This window comes from Zalophus californianus, chromosome 8, assembly GCF_009762305.2.
Source record: "Zalophus californianus isolate mZalCal1 chromosome 8, mZalCal1.pri.v2, whole genome shotgun sequence".
NCBI lineage: Eukaryota > Metazoa > Chordata > Mammalia > Carnivora > Otariidae > Zalophus > Zalophus californianus.
This window is the reverse complement of record NC_045602.1, coordinates 58,600,272-58,617,843: the sequence shown is the minus strand read 5'-3', so window position 1 is coordinate 58,617,843 and position 17,572 is coordinate 58,600,272. Positions and strand designations below refer to the sequence as shown.

Here is a 17,572-nt window from a genome sequence, read left to right as displayed (position 1 = left end):
CTGTTTTGCATGTCACCTAAACCAAATAATTTCCAAGATACCTTAATACTATCCTTGCATTTAAAAAAGAGTACAGCCCAAACTTTTTTTAGTAGCTAAGTCAACTAGTAACTATTTAGATCTGCATAATCCTTCAATTTAAAAAAATATTTATGTGTAGACAACTCTGGGAAGATGGTAGAGTAGGAGAAACACCAGGAATCTGTCTCCCTACCTAGGCAATAATTACACTGGCAGAATCTGTCATATGTAACTATTTTGGATGTCTGGAGTCAGACGAAAACTTGCAATTTCCAGAAGACCTGAATGGGCAAATTTGTTAGCTTTAGTCAATTTCAACTTTCAGCACAGTAGCAGCCAGTGGACAGCTGTGCTTGTGTTCCTACAGCAGCTTGCTCATAGCCTCCTGGACATAGGCGGAATTAAAAGAACTCTGTCCTGGGCGCCTGGGTGGCTCAGTTGGTTAAGCAACTGCCTTTGGCTCAGGTCATGTTCCTGGAGTCCCAGGATTGAGTCCCGCATTGGGCTCCCTGCTCAGCGGGGAGTCTGCTTCTCCCTCTGACCCTCCCCCTCTCATGTGCTCTCTCTCTCACTCTCTCTCAAATAAATAAAAAAATCTTTAAAAAAAGAAAATACAAAAAAAAGAACTCTGTCCTTCAAATAGTGATAACTGATTACTACTTCTGCTCAGAGTGCAAAAAGGCAGCCATTCTTGTTGTACACCCCCTTCATTGTTGCAAGCCCCATCCCCTCTGCTGAACTGACCTCTCAAGGATTTAAAGGGCCAGTGCCCAATTTTTTCCCTCTTCATTTTTTGCTTTTTTCCTCTTTGGGGAGCCAGGTATTAAAGAGTAGAACATCAAAAACACTAAACATACAAGGAAAATTAGAAAGTGACCATGCATGCCCAGAGAAAGGCTCACAAGAGACCTGAGCAGACATTAAGTTTATACTTCAGTCTTATCTCAGCATAGATGCAGCCTATATTTAAACAATAGCAGCAAACCCTGGGGAAAGCAGAGAATTCAATTTCCAGAGTTACCATATTATTAGATTCAAATGTCTAGTGTTCCACAAAAAAAAAAAAAATTACAAGGCATACAAAGAAACAGGGAAGTATGGCCCATTCAATGGAAAAAACTAAGAGAAACTGTCCCTGAAAGACGTAATGGCAGATATACTAGACAAAAGGCTTTAAAACAACTGTCTTAAACATGCCCAAAGAACCAAAGAAAGATGTAGAGGAAGTCAAGAAAATGATGTGTGAACAAAATGGAAATATCAATGAAGAAACAGAAAACCTAAAATAAACCAAAAATAAATTATGGAGATGAAAAGTACAGTAACTATAATGAAAAATTCACTAGATGGATTCAAAGGCCAACCTAAGCATGGAGAAAAAAGAATCAGTGAACTTGAAAATAGAACAATGAAATTTACTGAGGCTCGGGAACAAAAAGAAAAAAAAAGACACTAGACAGCAATTTAAAGCCATATGGAGAAATAAAGATGTCAATAAAGGTAAATACACAAGCAATTATAAAAGCCAGTATTACATAACAACGTTCTGTAACTGCACTTTTTGTTTTCTACATGATTTAAGAGACTAATTCATTTAAAGAAATAAAAGCAATTAGTATAAAAACTAGTATTACTGTAACTTAGGTTTGTAACTCCAAATGATGTTTTCTATATAATTTAAGAAACTAATGCATTTAGAAGAACTATTTCTGTTTGGGGGTACACAATGTGACATCAACAACCAAAAGGGTGAGGCTAAAGCTGTAAAGGAATAGAGTTTTTGTATGTTTCTAAAGTTAAACCAGTATAAGTTCAAATTAGAATGTTATGACTTTAGGATGTAAGATGTATTCTGCATGGTAACCACAAAGAAGTTAACTATACTATATACACAAAAGAAAATGAGAAAGTAATTTAACATTTTACTACAAAAAAAAAAAAATCAACTAAACATAAAAGAAGACAGCAATGAAGGAAATGAGGGTCCAAAAGTCTACAGGACATATAGAAAACAAATAGCACAATGACAAAAGTCCCTCCTTTTCAGTAACTACTCCATATTTTAATGTATTAAACTTTCCAAACAAAAGACAGAAGTTAAAAGAATGGGTAAAAATATATGCCCCAACTGCATGCTGTCCTCAGGAGATGCACTTAAGACCCAAAGACATAAAATGCTCAAAATGTATGAAGGAAAAAATGACAGAATTTAAGAGAGAAATAGACAGCTCTATAATATAGCTGGAGACTTCAATACTCAATTCACAATAATGGATAGAACTGCCAGGCCAAAGATAACTAAGGAAATAGACCACTTAATAAAATAAACCAAACTAGAGCTAACAGACATTTTAGAACACTCTAACCAAAAACAGTGGCACACACATTCTTCTCAAGTGCACATGGATATTTTCCAGAACACACCATATATTGTGCCACAAATTAAGTCTCAACATATTTAAAAAGATATCATACAAACTCTAATCTCTGGCCACAACAAAAAGTTAGAAATCAATAACAGAAATCAAACTAAAACATTAAAAAAATTGTGGAAATTAAAGAATATACTTGTAAACAATATTTCAAAAAAGAAACCACAATAGAAGTTAGAAAATACTTAGAAAAAAATAAAAACAACAACATGCAAAAAATTATGGAACATAGCAAAACCAATGCTAAAGGGGAAATTACAGCTAAACATGTGTACATTTAAAAAAAAAAAAAGATACCAAATCAACAACTTAACTTTACAACTCAAGGAACCAGAAAAAGGAGAACAAACTATCCAAATCTAGCAGAAAGACGTAAATAATAAAGATTAAACCAGAGATAAATTAATAAAGAATAGAATAGCAGAGAAAATCAATGAAACAAAAAGTTGATTCTTTGAAAAGATCAACCAAATTGACAAACTTTTAAACTAGACAGACTAAGAAAAAAGGAGAGAAGACTCAAATTACTCAAAAATCAAAATCAGAAAAGAAAGGAAGGACATTACTACTAATTCTACAGAAATTAAAGGTATTATAAGAAAATACTGGGGCGCCCGGGTGGCTCACTCATTAGGTGTCTGCCTTTGGCTCGGGTCATGGTCCCGGGGTCCTGGGATCAAGCCTGGCATCCGGCTCCCTGCTCAGCAGGAGGCCTCCTTCTCCCTCACCCACTCCCCCTGCTTGTGTTCCCTCTCTCGCTGTGTCTCGCTCTGTCAAATAAATAAATAAAAAATCTTAAAAAAAAAGATCCTTTAAAAAAAGAAAAGAAAGAAACTACAATGAACGACTATATACAATGAACGACTATACGCCAAAGAACTGGACAATGTAGATGAAGTGGAGAAATTCATAGAAACACAAAACCTACCAAGACTAAATCATGAAGAAAAAGAAAATGTTAATAGAAATCTATAAGAAATCTATAACTAGAAAGGAGATTCAATCGGTAATAAAAATCTCCCAATAAAGAAAAGTCCTGCAGCTGTCACAGGTAAATTGTACCAAACCTTTAAAGAAAACTGAATCAATTCTTCTCAAACTTATCCAAAAAATTGAAGGAAAGGGAATACTTTCTAACTCATTCTAGGAGGCCAGCATAACACTGATACCAAAGCCAGGCAAAGACACTCTAAGAAAATTACAGATCAATATCTCTTATGAACACTGATGTAAAAATACTCAACAAAATAGTAGCAAACAGAATTCAGCAGCATATTAAGAAGATAACACCATGACCAAGTGGATTAATGTAAGGATGGTTCAACAAATGAAAATCAATGTAATACACAATCAACACATGAAGAAAAAAAAAGCACATGATCATCTCAATTGATGGAGAAAAAAGCAGTTTACAAAGTTCAACATCTTTTCATAACACTCAACAAATTAAAAATAGAAGAAAACTACCTCAACATAATATAAAAGCCATATGTGAAAAATCCATAGCAAACATCATACTCAATGGTGAAAGACTTAGAAGCTTAGAGGATCTTAGAGCTTTCCCTCTAACTTCAAGAACAAGGCAACATGCCTACTTTTCACCGTTTCTATTCGACATAGTACTAGAAGTTGTACTTAAAGCAATTAGGCAAAAAAAAAAAAAAGGGGCATACAAATGGGAAAGGAAGAAGTAAAATGATTTTATATTTTTTATATTTAGAAACCCTAAGACTCCACAAAACAGCTGTCAGAATACCAACAAATTAACAGAATACAAAGTTAACAAACATCAGTTGCATTTCCATACACCAACAATGAACAATCTGAAAAGGAAATTATAAAATCAATTCCATTTACAACAGCATCAAGAACAATAAAGTACTTAAGAATTAACTTAACCAAGGAGGTGAAAGACTTGTTCAGTGAAAACTACGAAACACTGCTGAAAGAAATTAAAGACAACATGAATAAATGGGAACACATCCCACGTCCACAGACTGGAAGATTTAATTAGTTAAAATGTCAATACATCCCAAAGCAATCTACAGATTCAACGCAATCCTAATGACATATTGTGCCAAAACAGAAAGACTCATCTTAAAATTCATATGCAATCTCTAGGGACTCCAAAGAGCCAAAATAATTGGAGAGAGAGAGAACACAAAACTGGAGGCCTCACACTTCATTTCAAAACTTACTACAAAGCTACAGTAATTAAAACAGTGTGGTATTGGCATAAAGACAGATATATAGACCAATGGAATAGAAGGCCCAGAATAAACCCTGACATATATGATCAAATGACTTTTGACAGGGGTGCTAAGACAATTCAATGGGAAAAGGAGTCTTTTCAACAAATGATGCTGGCAAAACTGGATATGCACAGGCAAAAAAAAAAAAAAAAATGAAGCTGGAACCTTACTTTACATCTCATATAAAAATTAAGTCAAAACAGATCAAGGACCTAAGTGTAAGACCTACAACAATAAAATTCTTTTTTTTTTTTAAGATTTTATTTATTTACTTGAGAGAGTGAGTGAGAGAGAGCATAAGCCAGAGGAGGGGCAGAGAAAGAGGGAGAAGTAGACTTCCTGCTGAGCAGGGAACCTGGTGTGGGACTCGATTCCAGGACCCTGGGATCATGACCTGAGCTGAAGATAGATGCTTAACCAACTAAGCCACCGAGCACCCCAACAATAAAATTCCTAAAAGAATACATAGGACAAAAGCTTTGTGACATTAGATTTGGTGATGATTTCTTGGATATGACACCAAAGGTCCAAGTAACAAAAGAAAAAATAGACAAATGGGACTACATGAAAATTTTAAAATCTTATGCACCAAAAGACACTATCCTTAGTGAAACAATGAATTACCTAAAAAGTCATGCATTGGTACAAGAGCCATTTAATGTGCAAGAAAGGTCTACAGATTTTTTTATGTAATCGAATAGGAAATATTCAATGATATTGTTTCAGGTTCCATTTTGCAAATGACCTTTGAGAAACTACTATTGGTGTAATTTTAATTTAGTATTAAAAATAAACATCCACAATTACTTGAAAAGGTTGTAAGAAAAAAAACTACTAAGAAAAAAAGAGACACTATACACAGAGTAAATGGCAACCCACAAAATGTGTGAAAATATTTGCAAATCATATATCTGGTAAGAGATTACCATCTAGAATCTACAAATTCTAAAGCTCAACAAAAACAAAAACAAACAGGGCACCTGGCTGGCTAAGCTGGTAGAGCATGTGACTCTTGGTCTTGGGCTTGTGAGTTCAAGGCCCATGCTGGGTATAAAGATTACTTAAAAAAAAAGAAGGTCTTAAAAAAGAAATCCAATTCAAAAAAAGACTTTAGTAGACATTTCTCCAAAGAAAATATATGAATGGTCAATAAGCATATGAAAAGATCCTCAAATCACTAGTCATTAGGAAAATGCAAATCACAACTACAATAAAGTATAATCTTATACCCACTAGGATGGCTACTATCAAAAAAACAGAAAATATATGTTGGCAAGGATGTGGCGAAATCAGAACCCTCGTGCAATGTTGGTAGGAATCTAAAATGGAACAGCTGTAAATGGAAAGCAAAATGGTAGTTTCTTGAAAAATTAAAAACAATTACCATATGATCCAGCAATTCCACTTCTGAGTATTTACCTAAAAGAACTGAAAGCTGGGTCTCAAAAAGGTATTTGTACACCCATGTTTATAGCAACACTAATCACAGTAGCTAAAACTTGGAAGCAACCTGTGTCCATCAACTGATGAATGGATAAGCACAATGTGGCTTACACCTACAGTGAGTGGTATATTAGCCCACCTTTAAAAAGAAGAAAATTCTGAGTATGTCACAACATGGATGAACCTTGAGGACATTATGCTTAGTGAAATAAACCAGTTACAAAAAGTAAAAAACTATGTGATTCCACTTATGTGGGGTGCTTGTAGTCAAAATCACAAAGACAGAAATTGTAATAGTGGTTGCCATGGGCTGGGGAGAGGGGAAAATGGAGAGTTATTGTTTAATAAATATTGAATTTCAGCTTTACAAGACAAAAAGTGTTATGGGGATGGAAGATGATGATGGCTGCCAAAAATTATGAAGATATTTAAAACCACTGAACATTATACTTAAAAATAGCTAAGATGGTAAATCTTAAAAAAAAAACTTTATAATAATTTGGTATCTGATTTATTTCACAAGTCTTAATCTTGCTTTTTAAAAGATCCTGTTTTGGGGATGCCTGGGTGGCTCAGTTGGTTAAGCATCTGCCTCAGGCTTGGTCATGATCCCAGGGTCCTGGGATCTGCTCAGCAGGGAGCCTGCTTCTCTCTCTCCCTCTGCCACTCCCCCCTTGTGCTCTCTTGCTCTGTCTCGCAAAGAAATAAAATCTTTAAAAAATAAAAAAGTAAAAATAAAAGATCCTGTTTTTAATTACACTATTATCTACCATGGCTCTTTATTAATTACACAGATGGTATGTAAAACACCTATTTCTAAACATGCAGATATTTAAACCAACAACAAAGGTATCTTAAGATTACTCCCTAAATATTACTTTGCTGGTTTCAATGAAATAGAATCAGATTATAACAAAATTGTTATATAAAGAACCTTAATTGTAGTTCATTAAAAAAAATATTAAAATGAATGATTTTTAGGCAGAATCATACCAATTTTACATATGCTATAAATAAAATTAATGAGTTTAAATAATTTCATACTGTGTAAGTATAAAATCTTGTAAGCTCCAAAATACCTACAGTATCAAGAGCCAACATTCAATTTTAGGGATATGAAACTTAATGCTCCTTCAATAGCTCTGGTGGATGTTGTTAGAATGATATTTCAAATATTTTTTATCATTTGAATTAAACATTACCTAAATAATGCCGAGCTGAGAAAAAACATTTAAAAATCTTCAAATCTAACATAACAGATTAATGCTTTATTGTTTGTTGTCTTAACAAAAGTGAAAGCTTATGAGGAATTCAGAAACCACCGGGAAATTCAAAATCACAATGAAATTGCAATGACATATTGTGCTACTTGATATTTTTACCAGAGATGGTTCTTCAAGAAAGCAGAGAAGACAACCTTATTATTAGTATAATTGGAAATGGGCTAATATGCCCACCAGAACAAAAATCCTCTCTTGCAACATATTACATTACCTGTGAAAGGTAATTTATAAACTAATCAGTGCTAATGAGTGTTTCTTCATCTGACTTAGAGAGGAAAGGCCCACGAACTACCATAGAGCTGACTTTGTATTTGGACTGGAAGGTGGGGCGGGAAGGGGGAAGGTATACATGTCTATGGCCTACTTGGAATATGGAGATGTCCTATTCCACTGTAGGACTGCAGTGAGATTTGTGGTTTTGAAAACTCTCCCTTCAAAAATTCACTATAAATCGAGGACAGAAATCATGAGATTTTAAAAATAACAACAGGGGAAATACCTTTTCCTCTTAGCGGTTAGTAGAATTCATGTGGTAGGATCATGGGAGAAATTTTTTATAAACTTAGAAGCTAGGTTTGGAGAATATGCACACCTACTCTATAAGAGAAAAGGAGATCAATCTGTTTTGCTCCCAGAGAGAAGGAAGAAAGGAGAGGGAGCATGCTGTGTGCCACGCCATGAGAGCCATCCTGGCACTCTATGCCCAATCTTTGGTAGGAATTTAATGGAAACCACATTTTTTAAGCGAATTACACAATAAAGTATTTATTCCAATTACAGTCAATCTTGATCTTAGAAAATGTTATTTTCTAGTTTCTATTACCAAAATTTAAAATTATATGCTAGTTGCCAGACCAACTCTTTTTAGTAATTCACTTTCTTCATTAAGTACATTGGAAAAGTCTGATTTTGAAGTGATTGGTTGAGTGTAAGAAGTCTAACAAAATTCCTGTATTTACTTCTAATCTGTATACATGATTCTTAAGTACTCTGCAGCTCAAAACCTTTAATACCCATTTACTGAAGGAATACCATACCTTTTATCATATTCCTTACTTCATAAATCATTTATCATTTAGGTCCACTTTATATCACTTTATTATAAATTAAGCAATGAGAAATAGCATTATTGTGATTTTAAGAAGTCATTTTAGACAATATTTTATCTCTGCATCATTTTAACCTTCACTTTATTGGTTTAATAATCTTTCTTTTTAAAAAAAAATTTTATTTATTTATTTGATAGAGAGAGACACAGCAAGAGAGGGAACACAGGCTTCCCGCGGAGCAGGGAGCCCTGATCCCAGGACCCTGGGATCATGACCTGAGCCAAAGGCAGACGCTTAACAACTGAGCCACCCAGGCACCCCTAATAATCTCTTTCAAATGCAATCCATAACTTATTTCTCAGTGGTTTTTATAGTATTCCTCAAAATGGGTATTAACACATTAATTTAATTTAAAATGAAGTCTTTTTTTTTTTTTAAAGTAAGTCAATCTTATTTGACTGGGCTTCACCAATTAGGCTCCATGGCATTATTTTATCCAAAACTGAAAATTCAACAGGCAAATAAACCACCTCAAGTCTTTGACATGTCTAAATAGATTTAAAGCATATGGTAAAATGAAAGCATTTAATTAAAAATATTGTTTGGGGAAGGTCATAATGAAATCCTATGTCAAATTTTCCGAACACTTTCAGAGCATATTAAATTAATCAAGGTAACTCTAAATCAAAGAGGGACTGTATAGTTTTAGACAAATTTTAGTAAAGCTTTGAATGACTAATAGGTAATAAATCCTTTTGGAAGTCAGGTGGTTTTCAATTTTTTGTTTTCAGCCAAATTAAAGAAATGGCCTAAATGAGTTACATCACTGAAAACAGTTTCTGATAACAGACCACCATGTGATTTTGTTTTGCAAATAACATGGAAGGAGTTCAAATAATTCCCATCTTCTTATTTTTGTGAATAGGTTTCTAAGCACTTACATCTATAAATCTAAACAGGAATAAATTTGAAACAGAATCCAGTCTCATTCTAACCACAAGTAATATTCATCCACATGTATATAAATTAATCAGGGAAGAAAAGTCCCAACCATTGAGATAAAACCATTAAATTTTTACTTTTAATTTTTAATAAATATCTAAATTTGTAACATTTGTTTTGATAAATTGTATGCTATTAAGAACTGTAATGATAAAAGGTTTATTTTATTTACAGCCACAGGTAACAAATTAAAAAAACAAAAGTTAGTTTCAACTTATATTCATATTTTTGTGATAAAAAACTGACAGTATGATCATAAAAAGCCTTCTTAGCATTAAAATCCATTAAAGTAAGATAAAATTATGTCAGTGAAGTGTACTGGAAGTTTGAGATTAGCAATGTATAGAAACCTCAACTTTTAACTGTCAAACAAGAGATATTGATGTATTTTTTAAGTGGATGAGGGTAGGAGGATATTTAGATTCCACTGCATGCTTTTGAAAGAATGATCTAACAGTTTTGTTTAAAAAATCAATACTCATAGGGGCGCCTGGGTGGCTCAGTCGTTAAGCGTCTGCCTTCGGCTCAGGTCATGATCCCAGAGTCCTGGGATCGAGCCCCACATCGGGCTCCCTGCTCTGCGGGAAGCCTGCTTCTCCCTCTCCCACTCCCCCTGCTTATGTTCCCTCTTTCACCGTGTCTCTGTCAAATAAATAAAATCTTTTAAAAAAAAAAGAAAAACCAATACTCATAATACATTGGAAATTACAACCTTTACAACTGTATAAACATAATACCTTTTAAATGTTCATTTTTAAATGTATGAGGGGATATGTAATTTGTTTTCTTAAAGTAAGAAGATCTGTTTTCTAGACATGGCTAGAAGAACTGGAACAAATCACAACCTTTGAAATTGAGTTTCTTAAACTATAAAAATGAGAATAATATTCACTCTACCTCAGGATTATACCTATGTAATATTATACATATTCACTATCTATATGTTTTTTGTAAAATGTAAAACAATATGATTAAACTTATGAGGGCCTAGGAAAGTAACATCTCCCTTAATTTTGAGTCCTTTTTATATGAATTAGACCAAGAAGACATCACATAACAAATACCAGCTGTAAGTCATGAAAACTTGATTCATTTTCAGGGGCTATATATTAAATTGATCTATAAATAAGTAAATTCCTATGTGCCATGTTTCTTTAAAATTAAATTTAACCAAATATAAGAGGGTATTACAAAACCAGACTTGGGAACTAAGACACTGAAATGTAAAAAGGGAACAGGGGACTTAGGTTTAGAAACAATGTTATGGAGGGCCATCCTTACCCAGTCAAGCTCATCTTTTGGGGACAGTTTGCAACTTTCTATCTTAAAATAAGCATTTTGTAACATAAATTCTTAGGCCTGCCTCAAGGTTATGAAACCCATAAGAGTAACATATGCCCATTTTCTGGGCCTCCAACTACAGTTCTCAGTAGTTTCACTTAGATGGAGCCAACTATATTCTCCAAGCAAACCAAGCACACTAGATAATACATCATATTGAAATAAAAAAATAATTTTCCAACATACATATTTTATAATCAGAACTGTTCTTAATTCTGCCTATAGATTAATCCTGATAATTTAGCTAAATGATTTGGTACTCAAATGAATAAGCTATTTACCAAAAATTGATATATAAATTTTTATTAAAGTGCAAATGACATCTGTGAAATTTCAGCTATGCTCCGTATTTCACAAGTTCTTCCAATCATTTTCCAATATAATTTGCACTTACAAAATTTCTGCTTAGCTAGAAAAGTTTGAAACTGATCAGGTCCATTAAGCCAAGATTATTAGTCTTGTAACAGCAATTATAAAGATATTTCTCTTGTACCTACTGTGAGGAAGACAACATGTCGTGTTCTATGCGGCATACATAGATGTATAAGATGCAGTCTCTAAATTCAAAGAAATTACCAGTCTAATAACTGACACAGAAAAGTTGAGAACATTGCACAGTGATTACCACTTAACTTCTATAATTAACATTTTACTACACAGCATTTCCTGTACCTATATTTGCTTTATCTATATTTTAATTTTTTATGGACCTAACTATTCAACCCTCTTTACATCCATCATCTATCTTTTTTTTTTAAGATTTTATTTTCAAGTAATCTCTACACCCAACATGGGGCTCGAACTCACAACCCCGGGATCAAGAGTCCCATGCTCCACCAACTGAGCCAGCCAGGTGCCCCCTAATGTATTTCAAAGAAAGTTGCAGGCTTAAGTATGTTTCACACCTAAATACTTCAGCATACCTATCATTAGCTGAAGCTTAACAGTTTTTAGCTTTTTTAGAGGAAATTTTACAAATATGAAATGTACAAATCTTAAGTGTCTCAACTGCAGATTTTACAAATGCTTACACTCTGTAATCCAAACCCCATCAAGATTTAGAACATTATACTGTCACCTAAAAAGTTCCTTCTTGCCCATTCGCAATCTCCACCCCAACTCCCACCTAGAGGGAACCACTATTAGTGATTTTTTTCCCTACCATAGATTAGTTTTGTAGATAATTTTAAAACTCAAAATTTAAAACAAAGCATGATCAACAGACTGAGGAATCAAAAAAGGCTTCATGTGGATGGAGAGATGTATAAATACATGATAAAGTAAATATAACAAAACGCTAACAACTGTAGAAATTAGGTGGTGGGTATAGGGGTGTGCCAGTTATCAATTTACTATCCCTCCACTCCAAATCTACTTTTCTTCATCCTGCTTTGTGACACTAGAAACATTTTTCCTTTGCCAGCTTTAGAGAGGACAATGGAGTGACCCTGTAATGTGAAAGCAGCAAAGAGACACTTGCCTTCTGAATTCAGGTCTCCATCATCATTATCATTATTATTACTATTATATTATCATTATTATTATCGTTATTATTCAGCATGAGAGCCCAAAAGCCTTGCTGAGGAGACAAGTTCCAGCTGTGGCTGTGGCTCCAGCCTCCCCACTGACAGTGGGCACTTTTCTAGACCACGTAGCAATAGTACACATGCCTTTTCTGAACAGGTCTCCATACAGGCTCTGGGAAAAAGGGCCCTCTTCTTCTGCCTCATCCTAGAAATATTAGCTGTTCTTTAACATCTGCTACTTCTAGAACCCTTAGACTCAGAGCTCTTTTACGCCTTTTAGTATAACCACCTCCTTGTTCTAGTTAACATTTCATCATATTAAATTTTCAAAACCAGCAGAGATCTGTCTCCTAACTAAACTCAGACTACTATAAAGGGTTATTCACTATACAGCTTTTCTGTATGTTTGAAAATGTTGGGGGGGCAGAGAAGCAAAAAGGCATTCTTTTTCTTGCCAGCAAAAATGGGTTTATTCAGGGGTAACAGAGAATTATACTTTGGGGCATGCAAGCTATGGCAACTCAAAAAAAAAAAAAAAGGAAGGGAACATTATTTGAGGAAATTGGGAAGAGTTGTTTAGAGTCCATCCATTGGGGAAATTGATTTGCAGGGGTATTTGATTTCTCGTAGGAGACACCATATACATCTTTACCAGTTGAAGCCTGTACTGGATGATTCATTCCTTTTGACGATTCTCTGCAGGGGTCTATAACTGACAATTCTTCCTGTAATTGATGTTGAGTGGTATATTTACCCCGTCTAGCCTCCCCTTCTATCCTCCTGATTCCACTTAACTGATGTTGCCCTCTATTAATTTTCACAGCCATTTTGGATATATATCTCCTTCCTTTATCACCAATTTCCCTCACTTTTAGCCAGCATTTTGGCTGATCTGTATTGTTTGTTTGCCTATTGGTGTAACCAGAGCCTTTATTCCTGAAGGATCTGAGCCCTTAGCTGCCCTGCCCTTATTGGATTGTGGCTTCTGCAGTTGTCTATACAAAGGTCTGACAGACCCAGTTTAGGCGCTTCCCCAGATTTGCTTGGCCTTCCCCGCTGACTGGACCTTGGCTGCTTGCATATTTAAAAAGATTGATAAACTCTTAATAATTGTTAAAGCTGGATGATGGGCTGAGAAAATTATACCACTATCTCTTCATTTGTTTATGTTTTAAATTTTCTGTGATACTTTTTTAAAAAGGGGGGTGGGGGGGAGAAAGGCTTCATAACGGCCAAAGATTTATAAAGAACCCGGTGGAACGGATTTTTTAACAGGCAGAAACAGAGGATAAGACTCCAGTTAAGTAAAAAGCACATATCAAATATGGAGGCATAAAATCAAAGGACATGTTTTAGCAACAGCAAGTAGGTTGGCTAACGTGTAAGACATAAAACGCAAATGAGTGTGCTTGGTGAGATTTTTTTTTTCCTCCCCTTCACTTCAGTATTAATTCTTCACATTCAATTGCTTTCTTTTTGGCCTACTCTCCTGTCCCTGCTCTGCGCATACTTCTACCTACTGTCCAAGGTCTAGCTCTTCCCACTCTTCCTCACCTCTTATGAGCCATAAATTGATCCATTGCATCCTTTTTGTATCTTAATTTCTTCAAACATGGGCATAATTTTATGTCTTTGGACATATTTATGACAAAATGTAGATATGTCTGCACTTATACACCAGTATTTTTTTTTTTTTACATTTAAAAGCCATCAGCAGTAACATAAAACTAACATGTCTAGTTAGTAGGGGATAAGAAAAAGCATTAGTTGATTTTTTTATTATTTAACAACTCGTGACTTTTTTATAATTACAAAATGTATCTATACACACAAGAGTGAGTGTATGTGCACGTGTGTCAACATAAGATCTCTGGGAAGGGACTGGTAATATTCTTTGTTAAACTGAGTGGTTGAGTACAGTTGAACAAATAATAAAATGAATACCCAATATTTTCTCCACCCACCCATATATTTAAAGCACACTTAGGCCACTGTCCAATTGTATCTCTATTTTTCCCCTTCCTTAGAAATGACAACTGTGGTGAAATTTGATTTACAAAAAGCATGTTTGTTTCATCCAAACTGAAAATATTAAAAATTATAAACCAGCTAGATATTTAATAGGAAGAACTCATAAAAAAGATAAAGAACACAAATATATCCAAACACAACATATGACAATTCATTAGAAGCACATAAGAACATGGACTTGTTGTACACATTAAAGTATACAGATACCCCAGTGAGGCTCCTTTCCCTCCTAATCCCCATTACTGGTAAGGTCCGAACCTGCCATTCTATTTCAATATGTGTTATAGGCTCTACATGTGTTATAGGCTCTTCCATCAGTTTAAATGTGGCAGGAACAAAGGTATTCCAAAACAGTAGAGAGCAGCAGACAGATGTTGTGTGGTATCACCCAGGCAATGACCTCTGCTTTCTCAACCCTTTCTGGGCTCGCTGATGCAAAGTCTGGCTCAAGATCCAGGACAATGCAATGTTTGGAAACATTTGTTCAAAAAGGTACACCAAGACTGTTAAAGTAAGTTCTTCCAAAATACAAAGGCAATGGTCAAGACTAGAACTGGGTTTCTTTCTTGCCTCTGACCTTACCCTTCCTGTGCAGTCAGTATCACAAACAGCTATGCACTCCATTGTACACCCAGGGCAAAAGAAACGCCCCCACAAAGATATGTTGCAGCTGTGCCTGCTCTGGGTGACGCCTTGCTTCCACTAAGTTCTAGCAGCTGTGAAAAGAACTTTCTGTGATAATGAAAATGTTTGATAATCTGTCCCATGTGGTTATTGAACACTTGAAATATAGATAGTGTGACTGAGGAACTGGATTTTTAATTTTATTTATTTTATTTAATTTTAATTAATTTAAATTTAATAGCCACATGATTCATAGCTACAGTCTTGAGTAATATAGTTCTAGAGTTTTAGTTTAAAAAAAAATCAGGAACTTAAAGCATGTATGGTTGCAAATTGCCTTACTGCCAACCCAACACTGCAAATGTGGTTCTACCTCCTACCTTAGCTGCCTGGCAAAAACATCCATTTGTCTTCATTCATTCAAGGCAGCACCTCCTTTGAAAAGTCTTGGCACCCTAGAGTTACTAACTCTTTATTACTACCAACCAGGTCATACCATGTTATCATTACGGGTTTACATAGTTGTATTCCCTGCTAATATGAGGGCTCTAAAAAGGCAGTAATTGTGTCATACTAATTTCTAATTTCCCACAGCCTAATAGGGTGCCACATCCTAAGGCCCTTGCCCTACATTTTCCTAGCCAGTTTATTAAGCTGGTCTTCATCTAACTAATCGGTCTTCATCTAACTAATCACAGCTCTTTACTACTCTACCATTTGAAATCTCATAATCCCATCCACAACAAACATCTTAAAACTGGAGAAATTCCAGGTCATTTTATCTGTATCAAAGGGTGTGGTGTTTTACCTCTATATATGATTGTTCAGTAGAAAACACTGTAAAATAGTGAAAATGATGCATTTAGAAAATCATGGGGAAATAACGAAGAAGTAGTTTGAGATAGAATCTGGAATTCAGGACAAGACACAAATTTGGGAGCTTTCTGACATAGACGTAATCATGCATTTGACATTTGTAACATGCAACTCCTAACTTATATCACTTAGGGATTAAGTGTAGACAGAAGGACAAAGGCACTCCAATGTTAAGTCAGAGGTAAAAAAGAACGTTCGAGGAACTGAAAGGGGCAACCAGCGACTAAGAGGAAAACCAAGAAAGTATACGATTAACAAGTGAATAAGGTGATTCAAGGAAGACAGAATCATTCAGTTATGATAAATGCTATTGATAAAAAGATTGGAAAGGTGTTATATTCTTTCCCATAATAGCAAACCCTCCAAAAGAGTCTACCTCAAGAGAGTAAAACTGAACGATACCACTTGGCGTTCAATTACCAGTGATAGAGACAAACTAGAAGTTACAGCAATGTTATCTAATATAGATACTGCACTCACTTTCTTTACAGATAGTCTATTCCAAAACACCACATCTTCCTTTCAATATCCACATCAAACAAGGTTTCAAGGAGACTACAACTCTCGTGGGCAGCATTAATTTTAAATGAAAACCTCTTGTTTTACCAGTTGAGATTCTGCCTGAAACAACCAGTGTCTCCCATACAGCTGCCACACTTAGAAATACAGGTATGGCATAATTTCAAGGTCAAGATGGTTTATACAGCAGCTTCCAAAAACGAATGGGCAAAACTGTCAACATTCCCGGAGGTCTTAAGAAAAAGTTAGATCCGTGAACTGTGAGCTCCAGGAAGGCAAGCGCTCACTATTTTTTATTTAACTCTGAAAGAGCTGCATCTTACAGAAGGGAGGAGGGCGAGAACTTCAGGGCACTACACCCTCCAGAATGCTATTGCCCTAACAGCGCTGAGTAGGGACCGGCGAGACTGCGGGCACCCACCCAGTAGGTCAGCACCCGGGTAGATAAAAGCAACGCCGGACGGCGCACAACCGCATTCCAGACCCTAAGGTTAACAGAAAAACCCTTGCCCTCGGGCCCGGGCTCACCTGCCTTTTGGAGTGGGGAAGACGCGCGGCTCCTGGCCGCCTCACAGGCGCGTCCCCGCAAGCTGCTCAGCTCGTCACCGGACACTACCCAAAGTGGAGGGTCCCCCTGGCAACTAGGAAGGAGGACCCGGCAGGCTGGGGCGCGCTTGCTCGGTCTCTTCTGCCTAGGAGCTGCAACAGCCACAAATCCCTCAGATAACTCCCCAGCGGCTCGGGCGTGCGCGCGCACTCCCGCCTCGTCGCTTAGCAACTTGAGAAGCCTTCCAGTCTTCGCGACACGTCAATTCCGCCCGCTCCTCCAGAGTGTGAATAGTTTTTAAAAAGACTTTGTTTCCGGGTCGAGCCGCTTTTACGCAGCGGAAGGTCTCTTCACCTCCCACGTTTACCCTTGGGGTAAGATAGTCTCACTAGCGCACGAGTGGGTGATGTAGCTAAAGGGTCTGTATCTCCTCCCTCGAGTTCCACATGCCTCCCCTCCCACCAATTACTGGGCGCCAACAGACGGCTCTTTCCCTCTAAGCATAAATCTTCTGCTCATCGCTGTCCTCCAATCACAGCGGCCCGCCCTCAGGGACTACTTTGCAATGGCGAAGAGCGCAGGGAGAAGGGCGTGAGCAGACCCCCTGACCTCGGGAAGTGTAGTTC

At 36.1% G+C, this 17,572-nt stretch overlaps 1 protein-coding gene across 1 annotated transcript in view; it reads right to left on the bottom strand.

The window, feature by feature from the left end:
* Nucleotides 1–17,507, bottom strand: part of LOC113937823 (WD repeat containing planar cell polarity effector) — a 435,562-nt gene extending 418,055 nt beyond the window's left edge. Inside the window, exon 1 of the mRNA XM_027622691.1 lies at nt 16,928–17,507. The gene's annotated coding sequence lies outside the window, so the exon portion shown is untranslated. The remainder of the gene's footprint in view (nt 1–16,927) is intronic.
* Between the last annotated feature and the right edge of the window lie 65 nt (nt 17,508–17,572).